The following is a 26265-nucleotide window of genomic DNA, read 5'->3' as shown; positions in this document are numbered from 1 at the left end:
TATATAGATAGATAGATATTGGGAGAGAGAGAGCGTTAATATAAACTGAGACTTTATTTTCCATCAAGCTGTCTTTCCTTTCCTTCAGGAGCAGAATGTTCTGATCATCAGCGCTCCAGAATCTAGTGCTTGGTTGGCAAGCATCACACATTGTGATGTGTTAGCTAAGAGTACCATGTCGTTCAGACTCATATATTCCTCTGTAGTTGTACCTTGGTGATTCAACAAAATGTGGCATCATAAGCAGCATTCTACTGCCATAGACTGGGCAGAAAAAACATTTAGAATTTCACTGAAAAAGAAAAAAAGCATACTTAGGCAGAGCTTTCTGGACAGTAAGGACATTAGAGTAAGTGATGAATAAGCACTGCTTTTGTTAATTTACATAGGCAGAACAGAGACTGCTGGGAAAAGCCTGAAATTAAAGGCACAGAAAATGCCTGCTTCTGGATAGAACACTAAGAAGGGTTGAAAGTTTTTTCTCTGACCCTGGCCACTCTTACAAGCAATCCTATGATAGTCAGAAGGACCCACCCTAAAAAGGAAGGGACAGCCATTTGGACCCTTTCCACCTTTTCTATATCTCGCCTGATCGAGCCTGATCGAGCGCTGATTGAGCGGATTAGCACATGTACTTCTCATTTTTGGAAGGTATTGCTTAGCTTGCTACCAGCAGCTCAGTTATGTTATGATGTTAGAGGCTTGCAAGGAATGCTTTAGTCCTGCATTAGGCAGTTTTTATTGCTACTTGCATTCAAGGGAAAGATAATTAGCCAGAATCTGTGGCCCAGTTATTCAGCTTGGCATTCCGATTTGCACAAAGGGAATAAGCATTTGAGAAAAAATGCAACATGTGTTTCTTATGTTGTTATGAACAGCTTTTTATTCTTTCTCTTTAGGGTCTAGCCACTGCAGAAATAGATAAATAAGTGCTGACTTCCTGTAAGACGTGTCCAATGCTGGGACAAAATAAAAGGGGACACTTATAAATGATAGTGATATCATTTGAGAAAGGGTAAGTTGACACTGAATTTCATGTGTATTCACAGACCAAGCATGAAAAAGTCCCCAGCATGATCTTCATTGCGTGCTTAGAGCTGGTATTAGCTTTTCAGAGGTGCGGGTCTTTCGAAGGCTCGTTGGTCTAGGGGTATGATTCTCGCTTTGGGTGCGAGAGGTCCCGGGTTCAAATCCCGGATGAGCCCTTTCATTGGTGCTTTTTTAAAGTAGTATTGAAGTATGCATTTCAAAGCCAATATCAATTTTCTCTTTGCAGTAGTGGATGAATATTTGCTAGAGTCTCATGCTTTTAACCTTGCCCTGCCTGAGTGTAGGAAGGTGGATATCTGACTATGGTTACCCCCAAACTTTTTGCCTGGTGTTTAGCTGGTTTTTGACTTAGTTGGCCTGGGATCCTGCTATTCAGGGCCCCAGGCTGATTGCTCTCTCCTTAAAATGGACTCCATGTACCTTAGGTGCATAACACAATTGGAATTGGTTCACCTTATAGGCCCCTGTAACAGTGTACCATAGATACCCAGGGCATAGGTGTAGCCAAGGCCTGCCAGGGGCTGCAGCATGTATTGTGCCACCCCTGGCCTGGCCTCCATATTTGACACAACTGGCTGATCACTCAGCTGGGGTAAGTTGGTGTAATCACCTCTTACTTAGGTACAGTATGTCTGTGCCTAACCCTAAACTGGACACATATGTTCCTATCAGCCACTCCTATGGAAGGCCTTATCAATCCTGGAGGCAGAGTGCTTGGAAATAAGTGAGATGGTGCTCTAGCATGAGCTGAGCCTGTCTGCAGCTGTCGGGAACCACTCCCTAAGCTGTTCCGGGATATTGCCATACCATATACTCTTAAGTGCATTATAATCCTCGCGGTTAAATGCTATCTTTGGTTTGGCTTTATCAAAACATGTCGAGTAAGGTGTCATACGAATTGGAATACTATCCCCTCGCCAGTTCTGGCAACGGGGATAGCATTCCACCCTTCTAGAGGGACACGACATGTGTGTAGCCTTAACCCTGGTTAAAGTTAAACAGAGCCTCAGCATCACAAAATGGATGCTGCCACCACAGACACATGTCTGACCTCCTGCTGCTGGGAGTCCTTCCAGCGAGGAGGGCCTGGACAAAGGGTTTCCTGCCTGGGGAGGTGCGAGCACCACCCCAGACAGGGTTTTGTGTATTGGGTAGGACAGGGCTGAATAGATTGAGACATGCCTGGGGCACACAAGGTGTCTCTGTGCATAAGCCAGCCCAAACCGGTTCTGGGGCTTTCCAGCCCCAGTCCTGGCGAGGAGCTGGACAAAGGAGAGGGGGTGTAACCACCCCCCTTCCTGGTCCCACCCATAGGGGAGGGGCCTAGCAGGAGATCCACCCCTCAGATGGGAATAAGAGAGGGAGCAGTGCCATTGCACAGCAGATCATCCCGAAATCAACTTAAACTAAGAAGAAGACTGGACTTCGACATTCTGCTGCACAGAAGACTGAAGAAGAATCTCCCTTGTGGCCAAGGAGTGACCACCCTGTGAACACAGGTACCAACCAGCAACTCGACGTCTGCTTTGCCGCCGCCTCCCGCCGGAGCCCGAGCCCAGAGCCCGACAAGAACCAGATTCCCAGACCTCTCAGAGCCCGATCCACAGTCCCTGCAAAGAAGGGACCCGTGGAGGCACCGAGTGACGTGGGACCGGACCTCTTGGAAGACACTCGTAAAGCTGACTGCGCAGCTTCTGAGGCATCCTCGACGTTGTGCTTTGGGGACTGAGAACCCCCACCACCGAGCAGCCCTTGCACCGAAGATCAGCCCCCCAGCATCTCCACGATCTGCGTGGGGCCCTTTTGCACTGTGCCACTCGACGCGCCATCCCGGCCACTAGCCACGCGGCCAGCGGCCATCTTGGCGACGAACCCGAAGATTTAAACAGCAGGTCTGGTTGCTCCAGACCTACCCAAGCTCCTGTGAAAAGGAGCACCCGCTCTGACCTTGCTGGTCCGAGTGAACAGCATCTTTCAACTCCTGCGTGGCTTGCATTTGCCAAGGCCTGTTTGCTCCGATCAGGTCGCCGACACCGCCAACAGCGAGAAGCCTACGTGGGACAGCTCGTGACCGACTCCTGGACGTCCTCGACCCCGGGTATCCACGTGGCTGCAGAAAGAAGCTACCCGACAACGCCTGTTTGCACCCGACATCACCTGGTTCCACTCTGGTTCCACGGCAGTCACTGGCTAGTGACTTTGAACACTGTCCCCTCTGCTTTCAGGTCTTCACATCTTCAGATCCACCCTTGGATCCACCGGAACTCTTCTCATCGAGCCGCCTGCAGCATCTCCAGCTCCAAGCACCATCGACCAGCGTGACGAAACCCGACACATCTTCGACCCTGTGCACCCGCTTCCTGTGGGTGAGGTAACTCAGCTCCGCCGGTGCTCCTGCACTGGTACACATCCCAAGGGCCTGTGTTTTAAGTTTCAGCTCCGTAGGTCACTCGGAAGGTTCCTAACTTTCTAACTTTGTGCTTTTTACGCACCATAGACTTTGTATTGAGAAGTGCGTGCACTTTGAACACTGCACCCGAGTCCCGTGGGCCTTTCCCGACTTAGTTAACTCCAGTCTCGAATAGCTCCAGCGATTCCCAAGGCCCTAGGCCTCTTCACTTTCCTCCTGGTATCTCTTATACCACTTATTTAGTATATGGTTTAGGTGGCCCCTAGGGCTCATCCATATTGTGCAACTTTTGTGTATTTTAAACTGTCTTGTGATTTTACGCTTGTGCTTCTGTGCTCATAAAGAGTCCAGGGGATTTTATAGTTAATAAATCAATATATATTTTCAATATATATCTGTGTGGTGTCCCTTTCATTTGGTATTCAAGGGGGTTGTGTATGGTATAACAGCTGGCTTCACATGCCTTTCAGAGTTTAGCCTAAGACTGCTTTGTCCACGTTACCACTAGGATAACTGGTCTACAAGGTTGAATTACAACCATCATCATAAGGGTTGCTTGGCATGGTACAAAGTGATCACTAGAACTAGTGAGCATTATATACCAGGCCAACTTCTCACATTGGTGAGCAGCGGATTGGGATCTGAGCTTGCTGTTGTTTTACCATTACAATCTTTGAGATTATCATTTGAAAGATCATACAGGTACCTGCTAGGTACATATAAAACAAGACTAGTATACTTAAGTTCTACTGAACTTAGTTGTTGTAGAGTAAAGGGAGTAGCACACCCTAGCTACAACTACTAGATAGGTTTAGTAGGTAAACACCAGTGTAGGTAGATTGCAACACATCCACCCACACTAGAGCAATGTCGGGAACAGAGGGGTCCAGTGGACTTACTCCTGTTGAGAGTGACCCTCCAAGGGCACCATCCCAATTTGCTATTTTTCCCTTTAAGGAATTAAGACAGCTTTGTGTCTTAAGGGGTCTGAAGACAGGGCCTTCCCCTACTACAGACCACCTAAGAGAGCTCTTGGATCAGTCTGAGGCTCTAAAGACCTCTAAAGCAAACCCCACAGGGAATGCTGAAGGAGGCCATCCTTCAGAGGATGACACTGTAGACACCCCTACCCCTATCATCCTAGTAGATGAGGAAGCCTCCACCAGTGGAGCTCCTCAAGTAGATGTAGAGGAAGAGGAAGAAGAAGAGGAGGAGGAGGTGGAAAGCAGTGAGTCAGATGATGACAGAAATAGTCAGGTGCTGGTCAGTAGGCTGAACCAGGCTAACTTAAGTGTGTTTGGGACTGAGGCAAGGCTGACCTTGCCCAGCCACCCAAATGGACTTAACCAGGGGCATAGGAGGAGGAGGAATCACTCAGGTGAATCCAATACCTCCCATGTCTCTAGAGGCTCTCATGGTCACTCCAGGAAGGAGATGACTAGCCCTCAGAGAAGGGAACATGAGGCCAAGATGAGAGAGGCTGAGCTTAGGATCCAGAGGCAAGAGTTAGAGGTTGCCCTGGCCAAGGAAAAACTTGCTAGAGCAAGACAGCCTAGAGAGAGTGGATTAGGATCCACTGGTGGCAGCACTATCCAGAAGGATAAAGACAGGTCCTTTGATACAAGAAACCTGAGTAAGATTGTGCCCCCCTACAAAGCTGGGGATGATATCCACAAATGGATGACTGCACTTGAGAGAGCCTGCATGGTACAGCAGATCCCTCAGGAGCAGTGGGCAGCAATCTTGTGGCTCTCCTTTGAAGGTAGAGGCAGAGACAGACTCCTCACAGTTAGTGATGAGGATTCTAGAAACTACCTGGTCCTGAAGAGTGCTCTGATTGATGGGTTAGGCTTAACCACTGAACAGTACAGGTTAATGTTCAGAGATACCCAGAAGACACAGACTCAGGACTGGTCTGAATTTGTTGAATGTGCCACTAAGGCTCTGGAGGGCTGGTTGCTGGGAAGTAAGGTTACTGACTATACAGGATTGTATAATTTAATTACGAGAGAGCAAATCTTAAGTAATTGTCAAAATCAGCTTCTACATCAGCACCTGGTTGACTCTGATCTGACCTCCCCACAAGAATTGGGTAGGAGGGCAGACAAATGGGTCAGAACCAGGATCAGGCCTAAGAACCAGGGTGGTGACCAAAAGAAAGAGACTACCAAGCCTCAAGAGAAGGGTGGGGATAAAAGTAAGGAAAAGACTTCCCCAGGGCCCCAAAACTCCAAGAATGGGGGTGGGTCCCAAGACACTTCTACATCCCAGAAAAAGCCTTATTGTCATACCTGTAAACAGGTGGGGCATTACAAAACAGATAGCTGTTGTCCCAAGAATGGCAATAAGGAGAATATACCTCCAGGTAAGGCTCCAACACCTCCTGTCACTGTTAGCAGTGGTCCCCCAGGTGGTGGGAGCACCCCCAAGAATTTGGGTGGGTTTACTTTTGGAGGACAGGTGGACTCTGGCCTATCCAGGTCCCCTAACTCAGATACTCTTGTCTATGAGACTGGCATGGGGTTTGCCAATTTCACAGCTTGCCCAAACACTTTGAGCAAGTATAGACAGGAGCCCCTCATCAATGGCTTGAAAGTTGAGGCCTTCAGAGACACAGGGGCTAGCATCACCATGGTGGCTGAATGTCTAGTCCCCTCAAGGCAACTTTTACCTGATGCCAAATATCAGGTGACAAACATTGATGGCATAGAATCCAATCATCCCATGGCAGTAGTCAATCTTAGCTGGGGAGGTGTCACTGGCCCAAAGAGAGTGGCAGTGTCAGCAAACTTGCCTGTAGATTGCCTACTGGGTAATGATTTGGAAATCTCAGCCTGGGCTGAGGTTGAACAGCAAACCCATTCTAGAATGGTAAATCTCCATGGAAAGGTTAGTGGGGCTGTAATGGCAACAGCCCCAATTCAAGATGTCCTTCCTGAAAAGGTTGGGGGGGCTGAGCAAACCTCAGCCCCATCTTTAGATAACTTCCCTCCTGGAAAGAGTAGCAGGGCTGTACTAGTAACAGCCCATACCCAAACTGAGTCTCCTCCTGAAAAGGTTGGTGGGGCTGTGATGGCCACAGCCCAAACTCAAACTGATACATGGGTAGTGAAGCCTGAAATGATGGATCACTCCACCCAAACAGAGAGCATTGAGGAGGAAGAGAAATCTCCCTCCCACCAGACTTTAGGAAAGGATCAGCCTCCTCAGGGAACTGATCTTACCCCTGATGAAGGAACTGTCCCAGAGGTTGTTAGGCCTGGCCTAACAGAGCCTCTGATGGCAGTGGACCCTTCTCAGGTGGGACCCAGTCTGGAGCAGGTAACCTGCCCCTCTCTACCTTGCCTTACTCAGCCCAGGGCTGCAGAGGACAAGAAGGACAGTGAGACCCAAAGGGCCCCCTGTCAAATAAAGCACCCCCATCAACAGATTAGGGGCACCGAAACTAGTAGCCCTAGTGAGGTGAAAACTTTAAAAACTCCTGAGGGATCCCCCTTAAAAGTAGTTAGGGACCTCCCCCAGATGGATATTGTTGGGCACAGCCAAACCTGGGACCAAATGGCCCCAAACCTGACCTGTCCCTCCAGTAAGCCAAACAGAGGGACCCAGCCTCCAGCTTTAGGTAGCCAGAGGTTGACCCTGAGAGCACAGTGCAACTCAGTCAGAGAAAGAAAGGCACACATGGTGGAGAGTGATTGGAGGAAGCTGAGCCCTACAGAGGAAACTCACTTCAGTACTCCATCTCAACACCAGCCTTTGACTTTGCAAAGACACACCACAGGTAGAGATTCCCTATGGTGGAGACCCTCAGATACCCTTAGGGTGAGGGATTGCTTAGTGGACCATGAGACAGGGGGTTACCAAGCCAGAGCTGGTACTTCCTTATATGGCCACTTAGGCAATATAGGCTTACCTGGTCAAGGATAGCCTTATCTCCTTTCGTTTGGGGGGGGGTTATGTAGGAAGGTGGATATCTGACTATGGTTACCCCCAAACTTTTTGCCTGGTGTTTAGCTGGTTTTTGACTTAGTTGGCCTGGGATCCTGCTATTCAGGGCCCCAGGCTGATTGCTCTCTCCTTAAAATGGACTCCATGTACCTTAGGTGCATAACACAATTGGAATTGGTTCACCTTATAGGCCCCTGTAACAGTGTACCATAGATACCCAGGGCATAGGTGTAGCCAAGGCCTGCCAGGGGCTGCAGCATGTATTGTGCCACCCCTGGCCTGGCCTCCATATTTGACACAACTGGCTGATCACTCAGCTGGGGTAAGTTGGTGTAATCACCTCTTACTTAGGTACAGTATGTCTGTGCCTAACCCTAAACTGGACACATATGTTCCTATCAGCCACTCCTATGGAAGGCCTTATCAATCCTGGAGGCAGAGTGCTTGGAAATAAGTGAGATGGTGCTCTAGCATGAGCTGAGCCTGTCTGCAGCTGTCGGGAACCACTCCCTAAGCTGTTCCGGGATATTGCCATACCATATACTCTTAAGTGCATTATAATCCTCGCGGTTAAATGCTATCTTTGGTTTGGCTTTATCAAAACATGTCGAGTAAGGTGTCATACGAATTGGAATACTATCCCCTCGCCAGTTCTGGCAACGGGGATAGCATTCCACCCTTCTAGAGGGACACGACATGTGTGTAGCCTTAACCCTGGTTAAAGTTAAACAGAGCCTCAGCATCACAAAATGGATGCTGCCACCACAGACACATGTCTGACCTCCTGCTGCTGGGAGTCCTTCCAGCGAGGAGGGCCTGGACAAAGGGTTTCCTGCCTGGGGAGGTGCGAGCACCACCCCAGACAGGGTTTTGTGTATTGGGTAGGACAGGGCTGAATAGATTGAGACATGCCTGGGGCACACAAGGTGTCTCTGTGCATAAGCCAGCCCAAACCGGTTCTGGGGCTTTCCAGCCCCAGTCCTGGCGAGGAGCTGGACAAAGGAGAGGGGGTGTAACCACCCCCCTTCCTGGTCCCACCCATAGGGGAGGGGCCTAGCAGGAGATCCACCCCTCAGATGGGAATAAGAGAGGGAGCAGTGCCATTGCACAGCAGATCATCCCGAAATCAACTTAAACTAAGAAGAAGACTGGACTTCGACATTCTGCTGCACAGAAGACTGAAGAAGAATCTCCCTTGTGGCCAAGGAGTGACCACCCTGTGAACACAGGTACCAACCAGCAACTCGACGTCTGCTTTGCCGCCGCCTCCCGCCGGAGCCCGAGCCCAGAGCCCGACAAGAACCAGATTCCCAGACCTCTCAGAGCCCGATCCACAGTCCCTGCAAAGAAGGGACCCGTGGAGGCACCGAGTGACGTGGGACCGGACCTCTTGGAAGACACTCGTAAAGCTGACTGCGCAGCTTCTGAGGCATCCTCGACGTTGTGCTTTGGGGACTGAGAACCCCCACCACCGAGCAGCCCTTGCACCGAAGATCAGCCCCCCAGCATCTCCACGATCTGCGTGGGGCCCTTTTGCACTGTGCCACTCGACGCGCCATCCCGGCCACTAGCCACGCGGCCAGCGGCCATCTTGGCGACGAACCCGAAGATTTAAACAGCAGGTCTGGTTGCTCCAGACCTACCCAAGCTCCTGTGAAAAGGAGCACCCGCTCTGACCTTGCTGGTCCGAGTGAACAGCATCTTTCAACTCCTGCGTGGCTTGCATTTGCCAAGGCCTGTTTGCTCCGATCAGGTCGCCGACACCGCCAACAGCGAGAAGCCTACGTGGGACAGCTCGTGACCGACTCCTGGACGTCCTCGACCCCGGGTATCCACGTGGCTGCAGAAAGAAGCTACCCGACAACGCCTGTTTGCACCCGACATCACCTGGTTCCACTCTGGTTCCACGGCAGTCACTGGCTAGTGACTTTGAACACTGTCCCCTCTGCTTTCAGGTCTTCACATCTTCAGATCCACCCTTGGATCCACCGGAACTCTTCTCATCGAGCCGCCTGCAGCATCTCCAGCTCCAAGCACCATCGACCAGCGTGACGAAACCCGACACATCTTCGACCCTGTGCACCCGCTTCCTGTGGGTGAGGTAACTCAGCTCCGCCGGTGCTCCTGCACTGGTACACATCCCAAGGGCCTGTGTTTTAAGTTTCAGCTCCGTAGGTCACTCGGAAGGTTCCTAACTTTCTAACTTTGTGCTTTTTACGCACCATAGACTTTGTATTGAGAAGTGCGTGCACTTTGAACACTGCACCCGAGTCCCGTGGGCCTTTCCCGACTTAGTTAACTCCAGTCTCGAATAGCTCCAGCGATTCCCAAGGCCCTAGGCCTCTTCACTTTCCTCCTGGTATCTCTTATACCACTTATTTAGTATATGGTTTAGGTGGCCCCTAGGGCTCATCCATATTGTGCAACTTTTGTGTATTTTAAACTGTCTTGTGATTTTACGCTTGTGCTTCTGTGCTCATAAAGAGTCCAGGGGATTTTATAGTTAATAAATCAATATATATTTTCAATATATATCTGTGTGGTGTCCCTTTCATTTGGTATTCAAGGGGGTTGTGTATGGTATAACAGCTGGCTTCACATGCCTTTCAGAGTTTAGCCTAAGACTGCTTTGTCCACGTTACCACTAGGATAACTGGTCTACAAGGTTGAATTACAACCATCATCATAAGGGTTGCTTGGCATGGTACAAAGTGATCACTAGAACTAGTGAGCATTATATACCAGGCCAACTTCTCACACTGAGCAAATAGGAAACATTTCTCTTTAAGCATTTTGCAAAAATGCTGAACTTGCATGGCATATACAAGCGTTCAGCTAGGGCTGTCTGGGAAGGTTGCATGAAAGAAATCTAAAACCAGAGGCCCTTGGAATAGCCTGTTTTGAGAAGTTTCATCACAGAAGAATCAACTGTAGACATCTGTTTCTGTAGTGTAGTGGTTATCACGTTTGCCTCACACGCGAAAGGTCCCCGGTTCGAAACCGGGCAGAAACAGTTGTTATATTGTCTTGGCTGCAATGTTGAGAGGTGCCGTTTTGCCATGAAATTGTCCAGGCCCTGAAGATGGTTTCATGCAGACTCGTTCCAAGAAAGTGAATTCTCTTAAAAACACTAAAGTAATTGGCATGTGGATGTATCTGTTGATTCACAGACCTCGCTTTGAAAAGAGCCCTGCATTCTGTTCATTGCTCACCTAGAACATGCATTAACTTTGGGAATTGTTGGCACCAACAGGCATCTTAGTTTAGTGGAGTGTTTCTGGTGTTTAAGTGCAGAAGCCCTGGGCTCAATTCCTCGGTGACCCTTCTCAAGGTGATGATACAAATGCATCGTCACCTTTACGTTTAATGTCAGAATTGTTTATTTCGATTTGGTGGTGTATGAATGCTTGCAATAGTATGTTGATTTTTTCTAGCCTTGAATGAATAAAAGCAAATCACTCCTCTTTATGTATTTTTCTAATACATTGATATTTGCATCTCCTTTCCTAGCCTGCATTTTTCACTATCTTACAGGCTGTATATAATAAGTATCAATTCAGGGGCCCTTCTTCTACTCAATTCACAACTGTTCTATCCCGGCATTGATAAGCAATCTACATCTGCTTTTGTTGTATATTGGTTATCATGTTTACCTGACGTGTGAAAGCCCCATGTTTGACAGTGCGCGTTAATAAAGAGACCAATGATTTTCATTAAAAGTTGTCATGTGTTTTTGTTACCTTGCACCGGCCAAAAAGTGCCGGAAATGACTTCATTTGCAGTCACTTGAAAAGTAGGGATTCTCAAATAAATGGTAAGAGGTTGGAACAAATCTAAAGGAATGCATGGCATATCTATATGTATGTGTACGCAGGTATCCATATATAAAGATAGATAGATAGATAGATAGATAGATAGATAGATAGATAGATAGATAGATAGATAGATAGATAGATAGATAGATAGATAGATAGATAGATAGATAGATAGATAGATAGATAGATAGATAGATAGATAGATAGATAGATAGATAGATAGATATTGGGAGAGAGAGAGCGTTAATATAAACTGAGACTTTATTTTCCATCAAGCTGTCTTTCCTTTCCTTCAGGAGCAGAATGTTCTGATCATCAGCGCTCCAGAATCTAGTGCTTGGTTGGCAAGCATCACACATTGTGATGTGTTAGCTAAGAGTTCCATGTCGTTCAGACTCATATATTCCTCTGTAGTTGTACCTTGGGGATTCAACAAAATGTGGCATCATAAGCAGCATTCTACTGCCATAGACTGGGCGGAAAAAACATTTAGAATTTCACTGAAAAAGAAAAAAAGCATACTTAGGCAGAGCTTTCTGGACAGTAAGACCATTAGAGTAAGTGATGAATAAGCACTGCTTTTGTTAATTTACATAGGCAGAACAGAGACTGCTGGGAAAAGCCTGAAATTAAAGGCACAGAAAATGCCTGCTTCTGGATAGAACACTGAGAAGGGTTGAAAGTTTTTTTCTGACCCTGGCCACTCTTACAAGCAATCCTATGATAGTCAGAAGGACCCACCCTAAAAAGGAAGGGACAGCCATTTGGACCCTTTCCACCTTTTCTATATCTCGCCTGATCTCGCCTGATCGAGCGCTGATTGAGCGGATTAGCACATGTACTTCTCATTTTGGGAAGGTATTGCTTAGCTTGCTACCAGCAGCTCAGTTATGTTATGATGTTAGAGGCTTGCAAGGAATGCTCTAGTCCTGCATTAGGCAGTTTTTATTGCTACTTGCATTCAAGGGAAAGATAATTAGCCAGAATCTGTGACCCAGTTATTCAGCTTGGCATTCCGATTTGCACAAAGGGAATAAGCATTTGAGAAAAAATGCAACATGTGTTTCTTATGTTGTTATGAACAGCTTTTTATTCTTTCTCTTTAGGGTCTAGCCACTGCAGAAATAGATAAATAAGTGCTGACTTCCTGTAAGACGTGTCCAATGCTGGGACAAAATAAAAGGGGACACTTATAAATGATAGTGATATCATTTGAGAAAGGGTAAGTTGACACTGAATTTCATGTGTATTCACAGACCAAGCATGAAAAAGTCCCCAGCATGATCTTCATTGCGTGCTTAGAGCTGGTATTAGCTTTTCAGAGGTGAGGGTCTTTCGAAGGCTCGTTGGTCTAGGGGTATGATTCTCGCTTTGGGTGCGAGAGGTCCCGGGTTCAAATCCCGGACGAGCCCTTTCATTGGTGCTTTTTTAAAGTAGTATTGAATTATGCATTTCAAAGCCAATATCAATTTTCTCTTTGCAGTAGTGGATGAATATTTGCTAGAGTCTCATGCTTTTAACCTTGCCCTGCCTGAGCAAATAGGAAACATTTCTCTTTAAGCATTTTGCAAAAATGCTGAACTTGCATGGCATATACAAGCGTTCAGCTAGGGCTGTCTGGGAAGGTTGCATGAAAGAAATCTAAAACCAGAGGCCCTTGGAATAGCCTGTTTTGAGAAGTTTCATCACAGAAGAATCAACTGTAGACATCTGTTTCTGTATTGTAGTGGTTATCACGTTTGCCTCACACGCGAAAGGTCCCCGGTTCGAAACCGGGCAGAAACAGTTGTTATATTGTCTTGGCTGCAATGTTGAGAGGTGCCGTTTTGCCATGAAATTGTCCAGGCCCTAAAGATGGTTTCATGCAGACTCGTTCCAAGAAAGTGAATTCTCCTAAAAACACTAAAGTAATTGGCATGTGGATGTATCTGTTGATTCACAGACCTCGCTTTGAAAAGAGCCCTGCATTCTGTTCATTGCTCACCTAGAACATGCATTAACTTTGGGAATTGTTGGCACCAACAGGCATCTTAGTTTAGTGGAGTGTTTCTGGTGTTTAAGTGCAGAAGCCCTGGGCTCAATTCCTCGGTGACCCTTCTCAAGGTGATGATACAAATGCATCGTCACCTTTACGTTTAATGTCAGAATTGTTTATTTCTATTTGGTGGTGTATGAATGCTTGCAATAGTATGTTGATTTTTTCTAGCCTTGAATGAATAAAAGCAAATTACTCCTCTTTATGTATTTTTCTAATACATTGATATTTGCATCTCCTTTCCTAGCCTGCATTTTTCACTATCTTACAGGCTGTATATAATAAGTATCAATTCAGGGGCCCTTCTTCTACTCAATTCACAACTGTTCTATCCCGGCATTGATAAGCAATCTACATCTGCTTCTGTTGTATATTGGTTATCATGTTTACCTGACGTGTGAAAGCCCCATGTTTGACAGTGCGCGTTAATAAAGAGACCAATGATTTTTATTAAAAGTTGTCATGTGTTTTTGTTACCTTGCACCGGCCAAAAAGTGCCGGAAATGACTTCATTTGCAGTCACTTGAAAAGTAGGGATTCTCAAATAAATGGTAAGAGGTTGGAACAAATCTAAAGGAATGCATGGCATATCTATATGTATGTGTACGCAGGTATCCATATATAAGATAGATAGATAGATAGATAGATAGATAGATAGATAGATAGATAGATAGATAGATAGATAGATAGATAGATAGATAGATAGATAGATAGATAGATAGATAGATAGATAGATAGATAGATAGATAGATAGATAGATAGATAGATAGATAGATAGATAGATATTGGGAGAGAGAGAGCGTTAATATAAACTGAGACTTTATTTTCCATCAAGCTGTCTTTCCTTTCCTTCAGGAGCAGAATGTTCTGATCATCAGCGCTCCAAAATCTAGTGCTTGGTTGGCAAGCATCACACATTGTGATGTGTTAGCTAAGAGTTCCATGTCGTTCAGACTCATATTTTCACCTGTAGTTGTACCTTGGTGATTCAACAAAATGTGGCATCATAAGCAGCATTCTACTGCCATAGACTGGGCAGAAAAAACATTTAGAATTTCACTGAAAAAGAAAAAAAGCATACTTAGGCAGAGCTTTCTGGACAGTAAGGACATTAGAGTAAGTGATGAATAAGCACTGCTTTTGTTAATTTACATAGGCAGAACAGAGACTGCTGGGAAAAGCCTGAAATTAAAGGCACAGAAAATGCCTGCTTCTGGATAGAACACTGAGAAGGGTTGAAAGTTTTTTCTCTGACCCTGGCCACTCGTACAAGCAATCCTATGATAGTCAGAAGGACCCACCCTAAAAAGGAAGGGACAGCCATTTGGACCCTTTCCACCTTTTCTATATCTCGCCTGATCGAGCCTGATCGAGCGCTGATTGAGCGGATTAGCACATGTACTTCTCATTTTGGGAAGGTATTGCTTAGCTTGCTACCAGCAGCTCAGTTATGTTATGATGTTAGAGGCTTGCAAGGAATGCTTTAGTCCTGCATTAGGCAGTTTTTATTGCTACTTGCATTCAAGGGAAAGATAATTAGCCAGAATCTGTGACCCAGTTATTCAGCTTGGCATTCCGATTTGCGCAAAGGGAATAAGCATTTGAGAAAAAATGCAACATGTGTTTCTTATGTTGTTATGAACAGCTTTTTATTCTTTCTCTTTAGGGTCTAGCCACTGCAGAAATAGATAAATAAGTGCTGACTTCCTGTAAGACGTGTCCAATGCTGGGACAAAATAAAAGGGGACACTTATAAATGATAGTGATATCATTTGAGAAAGGGTAAGTTGACACTGAATTTCATGTGTATTCATAGACCAAGCATGAAAAAGTCCCCAGCATGATCTTCATTGCGTGCTTAGAGCTGGTATTAGCTTTTCAGAGGTGCGGGCCTTTCGAAGGCTCGTTGGTCTAGGGGTATGATTCTCGCTTTGGGTGCGAGAGGTCCCGGGTTCAAATCCCGGACGAGCCCTTTCATTGGTGCTTTTTTAAAGTAGTATTGAAGTATGCATTTCAAAGCCAATATCAATTTTCTCTTTGCAGTAGTGGATGAATATTTGCTAGAGTCTCATGCTTTTAACCTTGCCCTGCCTGAGCAAATAGGAAACATTTCTCTTTAAGCATTTTGCAAAAATGCTGAACTTGCATGGCATATACAAGCGTTCAGCTAGGGCTGTCTGGGAAGGTTGCATGAAAGAAATCTAAAACCAGAGGCCCTTGGAATAGCCTGTTTTGAGAAGTTTCATCACAGAAGAATCAACTGTAGACATCTGTTTCTGTAGTGTAGTGGTTATCACGTTTGCCTCACACGCGAAAGGTCCCCGGTTCGAAACCGGGCAGAAACAGTTGTTATATTGTCTTGGCTGCAATGTTGAGAGGTGCCGTTTTGCCATGAAATTGTCCAGGCCCTGAAGATGGTTTCATGCAGACTCGTTCCAAGAAAGTGAATTCTCTTAAAAACACTAAAGTAATTGGCATGTGGATGTATCTGTTGATTCACAGACCTCGCTTTGAAAAGAGCCCTGCATTCTGTTCATTGCTCACCTAGAACATGCATTAACTTTGGGAATTGTTGGCACCAACAGGCATCTTAGTTTAGTGGAGTGTTTCTGGTGTTTAAGTGCAGAAGCCCTGGGCTCAATTCCTCGGTGACCCTTCTCAAGGTGATGATACAAATGCATCGTCACCTTTACGTTTAATGTCAGAATTGTTTATTTCGATTTGGTGGTGTATGAATGCTTGCAATAGTATGTTGATTTTTTCTAGCCTTGAATGAATAAAAGCAAATCACTCCTCTTTATGTATTTTTCTAATACATTGATATTTGCATCTCCTTTCCTAGCCTGCATTTTTCACTATCTTACAGGCTGTATATAATAAGTATCAATTCAGGGGCCCTTCTTCTACTCAATTCACAACTGTTCTATCCCGGCATTGATAAGCAATCTACATCTGCTTTTGTTGTATATTGGTTATCATGTTTACCTGACGTGTGAAAGCCCCATGTTTGACAGTGCGCGTTAATAAAGAGACCAATGATTTTCATTAAAAGTTGTCATGTGTTTTTGTTACCTTGCACCGGCCAAAAAGTGCCGGAAATGACTTCATTTGCAGTCACTTGAAAAGTAGGGATTCTCAAATAAATGGTAAGAGGTTGGAACAAATCTAAAGGAATGCATGGCATATCTATATGTATGTGTACGCAGGTATCCATATATAAAGATAGATAGATAGATAGATAGATAGATAGATAGATAGATAGATAGATAGATAGATAGATAGATAGATAGATAGATAGATAGATAGATAGATAGATAGATAGATAGATAGATAGATATTGGGAGAGAGAGAGCGTTAATATAAACTGAGACTTTATTTTCCATCAAGCTGTCTTTCCTTTCCTTCAGGAGCAGAATGTTCTGATCATCAGCGCTCCAGAATCTAGTGCTTGGTTGGCAAGCATCACACATTGTGATGTGTTAGCTAAGAGTTCCATGTCGTTCAGACTCATATATTCCTCTGTAGTTGTACCTTGGGGATTCAACAAAATGTGGCATCATAAGCAGCATTCTACTGCCATAGACTGGGCGGAAAAAACATTTAGAATTTCACTGAAAAAGAAAAAAAGCATACTTAGGCAGAGCTTTCTGGACAGTAAGACCATTAGAGTAAGTGATGAATAAGCACTGCTTTTGTTAATTTACATAGGCAGAACAGAGACTGCTGGGAAAAGCCTGAAATTAAAGGCACAGAAAATGCCTGCTTCTGGATAGAACACTGAGAAGGGTTGAAAGTTTTTTTCTGACCCTGGCCACTCTTACAAGCAATCCTATGATAGTCAGAAGGACCCACCCTAAAAAGGAAGGGACAGCCATTTGGACCCTTTCCACCTTTTCTATATCTCGCCTGATCTCGCCTGATCGAGCGCTGATTGAGCGGATTAGCACATGTACTTCTCATTTTGGGAAGGTATTGCTTAGCTTGCTACCAGCAGCTCAGTTATGTTATGATGTTAGAGGCTTGCAAGGAATGCTCTAGTCCTGCATTAGGCAGTTTTTATTGCTACTTGCATTCAAGGGAAAGATAATTAGCCAGAATCTGTGACCCAGTTATTCAGCTTGGCATTCCGATTTGCACAAAGGGAATAAGCATTTGAGAAAAAATGCAACATGTGTTTCTTATGTTGTTATGAACAGCTTTTTATTCTTTCTCTTTAGGGTCTAGCCACTGCAGAAATAGATAAATAAGTGCTGACTTCCTGTAAGACGTGTCCAATGCTGGGACAAAATAAAAGGGGACACTTATAAATGATAGTGATATCATTTGAGAAAGGGTAAGTTGACACTGAATTTCATGTGTATTCACAGACCAAGCATGAAAAAGTCCCCAGCATGATCTTCATTGCGTGCTTGGAGCTGGTATTAGCTTTTCAGAGGTGAGGGTCTTTCGAAGGCTCGTTGGTCTAGGGGTATGATTCTCGCTTTGGGTGCGAGAGGTCCCGGGTTCAAATCCCGGACGAGCCCTTTCATTGGTGCTTTTTTAAAGTAGTATTGAATTATGCATTTCAAAGCCAATATCAATTTTCTCTTTGCAGTAGTGGATGAATATTTGCTAGAGTCTCATGCTTTTAACCTTGCCCTGCCTGAGCAAATAGGAAACATTTCTCTTTAAGCATTTTGCAAAAATGCTGAACTTGCATGGCATATACAAGCGTTCAGCTAGGGCTGTCTGGGAAGGTTGCATGAAAGAAATCTAAAACCAGAGGCCCTTGGAATAGCCTGTTTTGAGAAGTTTCATCACAGAAGAATCAACTGTAGACATCTGTTTCTGTATTGTAGTGGTTATCACGTTTGCCTCACACGCGAAAGGTCCCCGGTTCGAAACCGGGCAGAAACAGTTGTTATATTGTCTTGGCTGCAATGTTGAGAGGTGCCGTTTTGCCATGAAATTGTCCAGGCCCTGAAGATGGTTTCATGCAGACTCGTTCCAAGAAAGTGAATTCTCCTAAAAACACTAAAGTAATTGGCATGTGGATGTATCTGTTGATTCACAGACCTCGCTTTGAAAAGAGCCCTGCATTCTGTTCATTGCTCACCTAGAACATGCATTAACTTTGGGAATTGTTGGCACCAACAGGCATCTTAGTTTAGTGGAGTGTTTCTGGTGTTTAAGTGCAGAAGCCCTGGGCTCAATTCCTCGGTGACCCTTCTCAAGGTGATGATACAAATGCATCGTCACCTTTACGTTTAATGTCAGAATTGTTTATTTCTATTTGGTGGTGTATGAATGCTTGCAATAGTATGTTGATTTTTTCTAGCCTTGAATGAATAAAAGCAAATCACTCCTCTTTATGTATTTTTCTAATACATTGATATTTGCATCTCCTTTCCTAGCCTGCATTTTTCACTATCTTACAGGCTGTATATAATAAGTATCAATTCAGGGGCCCTTCTTCTACTCAATTCACAACTGTTCTATCCCGGCATTGATAAGCAATCTACATCTGCTTCTGTTGTATATTGGTTATCATGTTTACCTGACGTGTGAAAGCCCCATGTTTGACAGTGCGCGTTAATAAAGAGACCAATGATTTTTATTAAAAGTTGTCATGTGTTTTTGTTACCTTGCACCGGCCAAAAAGTGCCGGAAATGACTTCATTTGCAGTCACTTGAAAAGTAGGGATTCTCAAATAAATGGTAAGAGGTTGGAACAAATCTAAAGGAATGCATGGCATATCTATATGTATGTGTACGCAGGTATCCATAGATAGATAGATAGATAGATAGATAGATAGATAGATAGATAGATAGATAGATAGATAGATAGATAGATAGATAGATAGATAGATAGATAGATAGATAGATAGATAGATAGATAGATAGATAGATAGATAGATAGATAGATAGATAGATAGATAGATAGATAGATATTGGGAGAGAGAGAGCGTTAATATAAACTGAGACTTTATTTTCCATCAAGCTGTCTTTCCTTTCCTTCAGGAGCAGAATGTTCTGATCATCAGCGCTCCAGAATCTAGTGCTTGGTTGGCAAGCATCACACATTGTGATGTGTTAGCTAAGAGTACCATGTCGTTCAGACTCATATATTCCTCTGTAGTTGTACCTTGGTGATTCAACAAAATGTGGCATCATAAGCAGCATTCTACTGCCATAGACTGGGCAGAAAAAACATTTAGAATTTCACTGAAAAAGAAAAAAAGCATACTTAGGCAGAGCTTTCTGGACAGTAAGGACATTAGAGTAAGTGATGAATAAGCACTGCTTTTGTTAATTTACATAGGCAGAACAGAGACTGCTGGGAAAAGCCTGAAATTAAAGGCACAGAAAATGCCTGCTTCTGGATAGAACACTAAGAAGGGTTGAAAGTTTTTTCTCTGACCCTGGCCACTCTTACAAGCAATCCTATGATAGTCAGAAGGACCCACCCTAAAAAGGAAGGGACAGCCATTTGGACCCTTTCCACCTTTTCTATATCTCGCCTGATCGAGCCTGATCGAGCGCTGATTGAGCGGATTAGCACATGTACTTCTCATTTTTGGAAGGTATTGCTTAGCTTGCTACCAGCAGCTCAGTTATGTTATGATGTTAGAGGCTTGCAAGGAATGCTTTAGTCCTGCATTAGGCAGTTTTTATTGCTACTTGCATTCAAGGGAAAGATAATTAGCCAGAATCTGTGGCCCAGTTATTCAGCTTGGCATTCCGATTTGCACAAAGGGAATAAGCATTTGAGAAAAAATGCAACATGTGTTTCTTATGTTGTTATGAACAGCTTTTTATTCTTTCTCTTTAGGGTCTAGCCACTGCAGAAATAGATAAATAAGTGCTGACTTCCTGTAAGACGTGTCCAATGCTGGGACAAAATAAAAGGGGACACTTATAAATGATAGTGATATCATTTGAGAAAGGGTAAGTTGACACTGAATTTCATGTGTATTCACAGACCAAGCATGAAAAAGTCCCCAGCATGATCTTCATTGCGTGCTTAGAGCTGGTATTAGCTTTTCAGAGGTGCGGGTCTTTCGAAGGCTCGTTGGTCTAGGGGTATGATTCTCGCTTTGGGTGCGAGAGGTCCCGGGTTCAAATCCCGGATGAGCCCTTTCATTGGTGCTTTTTTAAAGTAGTATTGAAGTATGCATTTCAAAGCCAATATCAATTTTCTCTTTGCAGTAGTGGATGAATATTTGCTAGAGTCTCATGCTTTTAACCTTGCCCTGCCTGAGCAAATAGGAAACATTTCTCTTTAAGCATTTTGCAAAAATGCTGAACTTGCATGGCATATACAAGCGTTCAGCTAGGGCTGTCTGGGAAGGTTGCATGAAAGAAATCTAAAACCAGAGGCCCTTGGAATAGCCTGTTTTGAGAAGTTTCATCACAGAAGAATCAACTGTAGACATCTGTTTCTGTAGTGTAGTGGTTATCACGTTTGCCTCACACGCGAAAGGTCCCCGGTTCGAAACCGGGCAGAAACAGTTGTTATATTGTCTTGGCTGCAATGTTGAGAGGTGCCGTTTTGCCATGAAATTGTCCAGGCCCTGAAGATGGTTTCATGCAGACTCGTTCCAAGAAAGTGAATTCTCTTAAAAACACTAAAGTAATTGGCATGTGGATGTATCTGTTGATTCACAGACCTCGCTTTGAAAAGAGCCCTGCATTCTGTTCATTGCTCACCTAGAACATGCATTAACTTTGGGAATTGTTGGCACCAACAGGCATCTTAGTTTAGTGGAGTGTTTCTGGTGTTTAAGTGCAGAAGCCCTGGGCTCAATTCCTCGGTGACCCTTCTCAAGGTGATGATACAAATGCATCGTCACCTTTACGTTTAATGTCAGAATTGTTTATTTCGATTTGGTGGTGTATGAATGCTTGCAATAGTATGTTGATTTTTTCTAGCCTTGAATGAATAAAAGCAAATCACTCCTCTTTATGTATTTTTCTAATACATTGATATTTGCATCTCCTTTCCTAGCCTGCATTTTTCACTATCTTACAGGCTGTATATAATAAGTATCAATTCAGGGGCCCTTCTTCTACTCAATTCACAACTGTTCTATCCCGGCATTGATAAGCAATCTACATCTGCTTTTGTTGTATATTGGTTATCATGTTTACCTGACGTGTGAAAGCCCCATGTTTGACAGTGCGCGTTAATAAAGAGACCAATGATTTTCATTAAAAGTTGTCATGTGTTTTTGTTACCTTGCACCGGCCAAAAAGTGCCGGAAATGACTTCATTTGCAGTCACTTGAAAAGTAGGGATTCTCAAATAAATGGTAAGAGGTTGGAACAAATCTAAAGGAATGCATGGCATATCTATATGTATGTGTACGCAGGTATCCATATATAAAGATAGATAGATAGATAGATAGATAGATAGATAGATAGATAGATAGATAGATAGATAGATAGATAGATAGATAGATAGATAGATAGATAGATAGATAGATAGATAGATAGATAGATAGATAGATAGATAGATAGATAGATAGATAGATAGATATTGGGAGAGAGAGAGCGTTAATATAAACTGAGACTTTATTTTCCATCAAGCTGTCTTTCCTTTCCTTCAGGAGCAGAATGTTCTGATCATCAGCGCTCCAGAATCTAGTGCTTGGTTGGCAAGCATCACACATTGTGATGTGTTAGCTAAGAGTTCCATGTCGTTCAGACTCATATATTCCTCTGTAGTTGTACCTTGGGGATTCAACAAAATGTGGCATCATAAGCAGCATTCTACTGCCATAGACTGGGCGGAAAAAACATTTAGAATTTCACTGAAAAAGAAAAAAAGCATACTTAGGCAGAGCTTTCTGGACAGTAAGACCATTAGAGTAAGTGATGAATAAGCACTGCTTTTGTTAATTTACATAGGCAGAACAGAGACTGCTGGGAAAAGCCTGAAATTAAAGGCACAGAAAATGCCTGCTTCTGGATAGAACACTGAGAAGGGTTGAAAGTTTTTTTCTGACCCTGGCCACTCTTACAAGCAATCCTATGATAGTCAGAAGGACCCACCCTAAAAAGGAAGGGACAGCCATTTGGACCCTTTCCACCTTTTCTATATCTCGCCTGATCTCGCCTGATCGAGCGCTGATTGAGCGGATTAGCACATGTACTTCTCATTTTGGGAAGGTATTGCTTAGCTTGCTACCAGCAGCTCAGTTATGTTATGATGTTAGAGGCTTGCAAGGAATGCTCTAGTCCTGCATTAGGCAGTTTTTATTGCTACTTGCATTCAAGGGAAAGATAATTAGCCAGAATCTGTGACCCAGTTATTCAGCTTGGCATTCCGATTTGCACAAAGGGAATAAGCATTTGAGAAAAAATGCAACATGTGTTTCTTATGTTGTTATGAACAGCTTTTTATTCTTTCTCTTTAGGGTCTAGCCACTGCAGAAATAGATAAATAAGTGCTGACTTCCTGTAAGACGTGTCCAATGCTGGGACAAAATAAAAGGGGACACTTATAAATGATAGTGATATCATTTGAGAAAGGGTAAGTTGACACTGAATTTCATGTGTATTCACAGACCAAGCATGAAAAAGTCCCCAGCATGATCTTCATTGCGTGCTTAGAGCTGGTATTAGCTTTTCAGAGGTGAGGGTCTTTCGAAGGCTCGTTGGTCTAGGGGTATGATTCTCGCTTTGGGTGCGAGAGGTCCCGGGTTCAAATCCCGGACGAGCCCTTTCATTGGTGCTTTTTTAAAGTAGTATTGAATTATGCATTTCAAAGCCAATATCAATTTTCTCTTTGCAGTAGTGGATGAATATTTGCTAGAGTCTCATGCTTTTAACCTTGCCCTGCCTGAGCAAATAGGAAACATTTCTCTTTAAGCATTTTGCAAAAATGCTGAACTTGCATGGCATATACAAGCGTTCAGCTAGGGCTGTCTGGGAAGGTTGCATGAAAGAAATCTAAAACCAGAGGCCCTTGGAATAGCCTGTTTTGAGAAGTTTCATCACAGAAGAATCAACTGTAGACATCTGTTTCTGTATTGTAGTGGTTATCACGTTTGCCTCACACGCGAAAGGTCCCCGGTTCGAAACCGGGCAGAAACAGTTGTTATATTGTCTTGGCTGCAATGTTGAGAGGTGCCGTTTTGCCATGAAATTGTCCAGGCCCTAAAGATGGTTTCATGCAGACTCGTTCCAAGAAAGTGAATTCTCCTAAAAACACTAAAGTAATTGGCATGTGGATGTATCTGTTGATTCACAGACCTCGCTTTGAAAAGAGCCCTGCATTCTGTTCATTGCTCACCTAGAACATGCATTAACTTTGGGAATTGTTGGCACCAACAGGCATCTTAGTTTAGTGGAGTGTTTCTGGTGTTTAAGTGCAGAAGCCCTGGGCTCAATTCCTCGGTGACCCTTCTCAAGGTGATGATACAAATGCATCGTCACCTTTACGTTTAATGTCAGAATTGTTTATTTCTATTTGGTGGTGTATGAATGCTTGCAATAGTATGTTGATTTTTTCTAGCCTTGAATGAATAAAAGCAAATTACTCCTCTTTATGTATTTTTCTAATACATTGATATTTGCATCTCCTTTCCTAGCCTGCATTTTTCACTATCTTACAGGCTGTATATAATAAGTATCAATTCAGGGGCCCTTCTTCTACTCAATTCACAACTGTTCTATCCCGGCATTGATAAGCAATCTACATCTGCTTCTGTTGTATATTGGTTATCATGTTTACCTGACGTGTGAAAGCCCCATGTTTGACAGTGCGCGTTAATAAAGAGACCAATGATTTTTATTAAAAGTTGTCATGTGTTTTTGTTACCTTGCACCGGCCAAAAAGTGCCGGAAATGACTTCATTTGCAGTCACTTGAAAAGTAGGGATTCTCAAATAAATGGTAAGAGGTTGGAACAAATCTAAAGGAATGCATGGCATATCTATATGTATGTGTACGCAGGTATCCATATATAAGATAGATAGATAGATAGATAGATAGATAGATAGATAGATAGATAGATAGATAGATAGATAGATAGATAGATAGATAGATAGATAGATAGATAGATAGATAGATAGATAGATAGATAGATAGATAGATAGATAGATAGATAGATAGATAGATAGATATTGGGAGAGAGAGAGCGTTAATATAAACTGAGACTTTATTTTCCATCAAGCTGTCTTTCCTTTCCTTCAGGAGCAGAATGTTCTGATCATCAGCGCTCCAAAATCTAGTGCTTGGTTGGCAAGCATCACACATTGTGATGTGTTAGCTAAGAGTTCCATGTCGTTCAGACTCATATTTTCACCTGTAGTTGTACCTTGGTGATTCAACAAAATGTGGCATCATAAGCAGCATTCTACTGCCATAGACTGGGCAGAAAAAACATTTAGAATTTCACTGAAAAAGAAAAAAAGCATACTTAGGCAGAGCTTTCTGGACAGTAAGGACATTAGAGTAAGTGATGAATAAGCACTGCTTTTGTTAATTTACATAGGCAGAACAGAGACTGCTGGGAAAAGCCTGAAATTAAAGGCACAGAAAATGCCTGCTTCTGGATAGAACACTGAGAAGGGTTGAAAGTTTTTTCTCTGACCCTGGCCACTCGTACAAGCAATCCTATGATAGTCAGAAGGACCCACCCTAAAAAGGAAGGGACAGCCATTTGGACCCTTTCCACCTTTTCTATATCTCGCCTGATCAAGCCTGATCGAGCGCTGATTGAGCGGATTAGCACATGTACTTCTCATTTTGGGAAGGTATTGCTTAGCTTGCTACCAGCAGCTCAGTTATGTTATGATGTTAGAGGCTTGCAAGGAATGCTTTAGTCCTGCATTAGGCAGTTTTTATTGCTACTTGCATTCAAGGGAAAGATAATTAGCCAGAATCTGTGACCCAGTTATTCAGCTTGGCATTCCGATTTGCGCAAAGGGAATAAGCATTTGAGAAAAAATGCAACATGTGTTTCTTATGTTGTTATGAACAGCTTTTTATTCTTTCTCTTTAGGGTCTAGCCACTGCAGAAATAGATAAATAAGTGCTGACTTCCTGTAAGACGTGTCCAATGCTGGGACAAAATAAAAGGGGACACTTATAAATGATAGTGATATCATTTGAGAAAGGGTAAGTTGACACTGAATTTCATGTGTATTCATAGACCAAGCATGAAAAAGTCCCCAGCATGATCTTCATTGCGTGCTTAGAGCTGGTATTAGCTTTTCAGAGGTGCGGGCCTTTCGAAGGCTCGTTGGTCTAGGGGTATGATTCTCGCTTTGGGTGCGAGAGGTCCCGGGTTCAAATCCCGGACGAGCCCTTTCATTGGTGCTTTTTTAAAGTAGTATTGAAGTATGCATTTCAAAGCCAATATCAATTTTCTCTTTGCAGTAGTGGATGAATATTTGCTAGAGTCTCATGCTTTTAACCTTGCCCTGCCTGAGCAAATAGGAAACATTTCTCTTTAAGCATTTTGCAAAAATGCTGAACTTGCATGGCATATACAAGCGTTCAGCTAGGGCTGTCTGGGAAGGTTGCATGAAAGAAATCTAAAACCAGAGGCCCTTGGAATAGCCTGTTTTGAGAAGTTTCATCACAGAAGAATCAACTGTAGACATCTGTTTCTGTAGTGTAGTGGTTATCACGTTTGCCTCACACGCGAAAGGTCCCCGGTTCGAAACCGGGCAGAAACAGTTGTTATATTGTCTTGGCTGCAATGTTGAGAGGTGCCGTTTTGCCATGAAATTGTCCAGGCCCTGAAGATGGTTTCATGCAGACTCGTTCCAAGAAAGTGAATTCTCTTAAAAACACTAAAGTAATTGGCATGTGGATGTATCTGTTGATTCACAGACCTCGCTTTGAAAAGAGCCCTGCATTCTGTTCATTGCTCACCTAGAACATGCATTAACTTTGGGAATTGTTGGCACCAACAGGCATCTTAGTTTAGTGGAGTGTTTCTGGTGTTTAAGTGCAGAAGCCCTGGGCTCAATTCCTCGGTGACCCTTCTCAAGGTGATGATACAAATGCATCGT

At 43.7% G+C, this 26265-nt stretch overlaps 11 non-coding genes across 11 annotated transcripts; all 11 read left to right on the top strand.

The window, feature by feature from the left end:
* Positions 1 to 1133: 1133 nt before the first annotated feature.
* TRNAP-UGG (transfer RNA proline (anticodon UGG)) lies at positions 1134 to 1205 on the top strand. The gene has a single exon. It is a non-coding gene; the product is annotated as a tRNA-Pro (tRNA).
* Positions 1206 to 10348: 9143 nt separating this feature from the next.
* On the top strand, positions 10349 to 10421 carry TRNAV-CAC (transfer RNA valine (anticodon CAC)). Its single transcript has one exon. It is a non-coding gene; the product is annotated as a tRNA-Val (tRNA).
* Positions 10422 to 12563: 2142 nt separating this feature from the next.
* On the top strand, positions 12564 to 12635 carry TRNAP-UGG (transfer RNA proline (anticodon UGG)). The gene has a single exon. It is a non-coding gene; the product is annotated as a tRNA-Pro (tRNA).
* Positions 12636 to 15158: 2523 nt separating this feature from the next.
* TRNAP-UGG (transfer RNA proline (anticodon UGG)) lies at positions 15159 to 15230 on the top strand. The gene has a single exon. It is a non-coding gene; the product is annotated as a tRNA-Pro (tRNA).
* Positions 15231 to 15530: 300 nt separating this feature from the next.
* TRNAV-CAC (transfer RNA valine (anticodon CAC)) lies at positions 15531 to 15603 on the top strand. Its single transcript has one exon. It is a non-coding gene; the product is annotated as a tRNA-Val (tRNA).
* Positions 15604 to 17709: 2106 nt separating this feature from the next.
* On the top strand, positions 17710 to 17781 carry TRNAP-UGG (transfer RNA proline (anticodon UGG)). The gene has a single exon. It is a non-coding gene; the product is annotated as a tRNA-Pro (tRNA).
* A 2522-nt stretch (positions 17782 to 20303) lies between these two features.
* TRNAP-UGG (transfer RNA proline (anticodon UGG)) lies at positions 20304 to 20375 on the top strand. Its single transcript has one exon. It is a non-coding gene; the product is annotated as a tRNA-Pro (tRNA).
* A 300-nt stretch (positions 20376 to 20675) lies between these two features.
* Positions 20676 to 20748, top strand: TRNAV-CAC (transfer RNA valine (anticodon CAC)). The gene has a single exon. It is a non-coding gene; the product is annotated as a tRNA-Val (tRNA).
* Positions 20749 to 22890: 2142 nt separating this feature from the next.
* On the top strand, positions 22891 to 22962 carry TRNAP-UGG (transfer RNA proline (anticodon UGG)). Its single transcript has one exon. It is a non-coding gene; the product is annotated as a tRNA-Pro (tRNA).
* Positions 22963 to 25481: 2519 nt separating this feature from the next.
* On the top strand, positions 25482 to 25553 carry TRNAP-UGG (transfer RNA proline (anticodon UGG)). The gene has a single exon. It is a non-coding gene; the product is annotated as a tRNA-Pro (tRNA).
* Positions 25554 to 25853: 300 nt separating this feature from the next.
* Positions 25854 to 25926, top strand: TRNAV-CAC (transfer RNA valine (anticodon CAC)). Its single transcript has one exon. It is a non-coding gene; the product is annotated as a tRNA-Val (tRNA).
* Positions 25927 to 26265: the final 339 nt, after the last annotated feature.

Source organism: Lissotriton vulgaris, unplaced genomic scaffold (genome assembly GCF_964263255.1).
Source record: "Lissotriton vulgaris unplaced genomic scaffold, aLisVul1.2 SCAFFOLD_1851, whole genome shotgun sequence".
In the NCBI taxonomy this organism is placed as follows: Eukaryota; Metazoa; Chordata; class Amphibia; order Caudata; family Salamandridae; genus Lissotriton; species Lissotriton vulgaris.
This window is presented reverse-complemented; position numbering and strand designations above follow the sequence as displayed.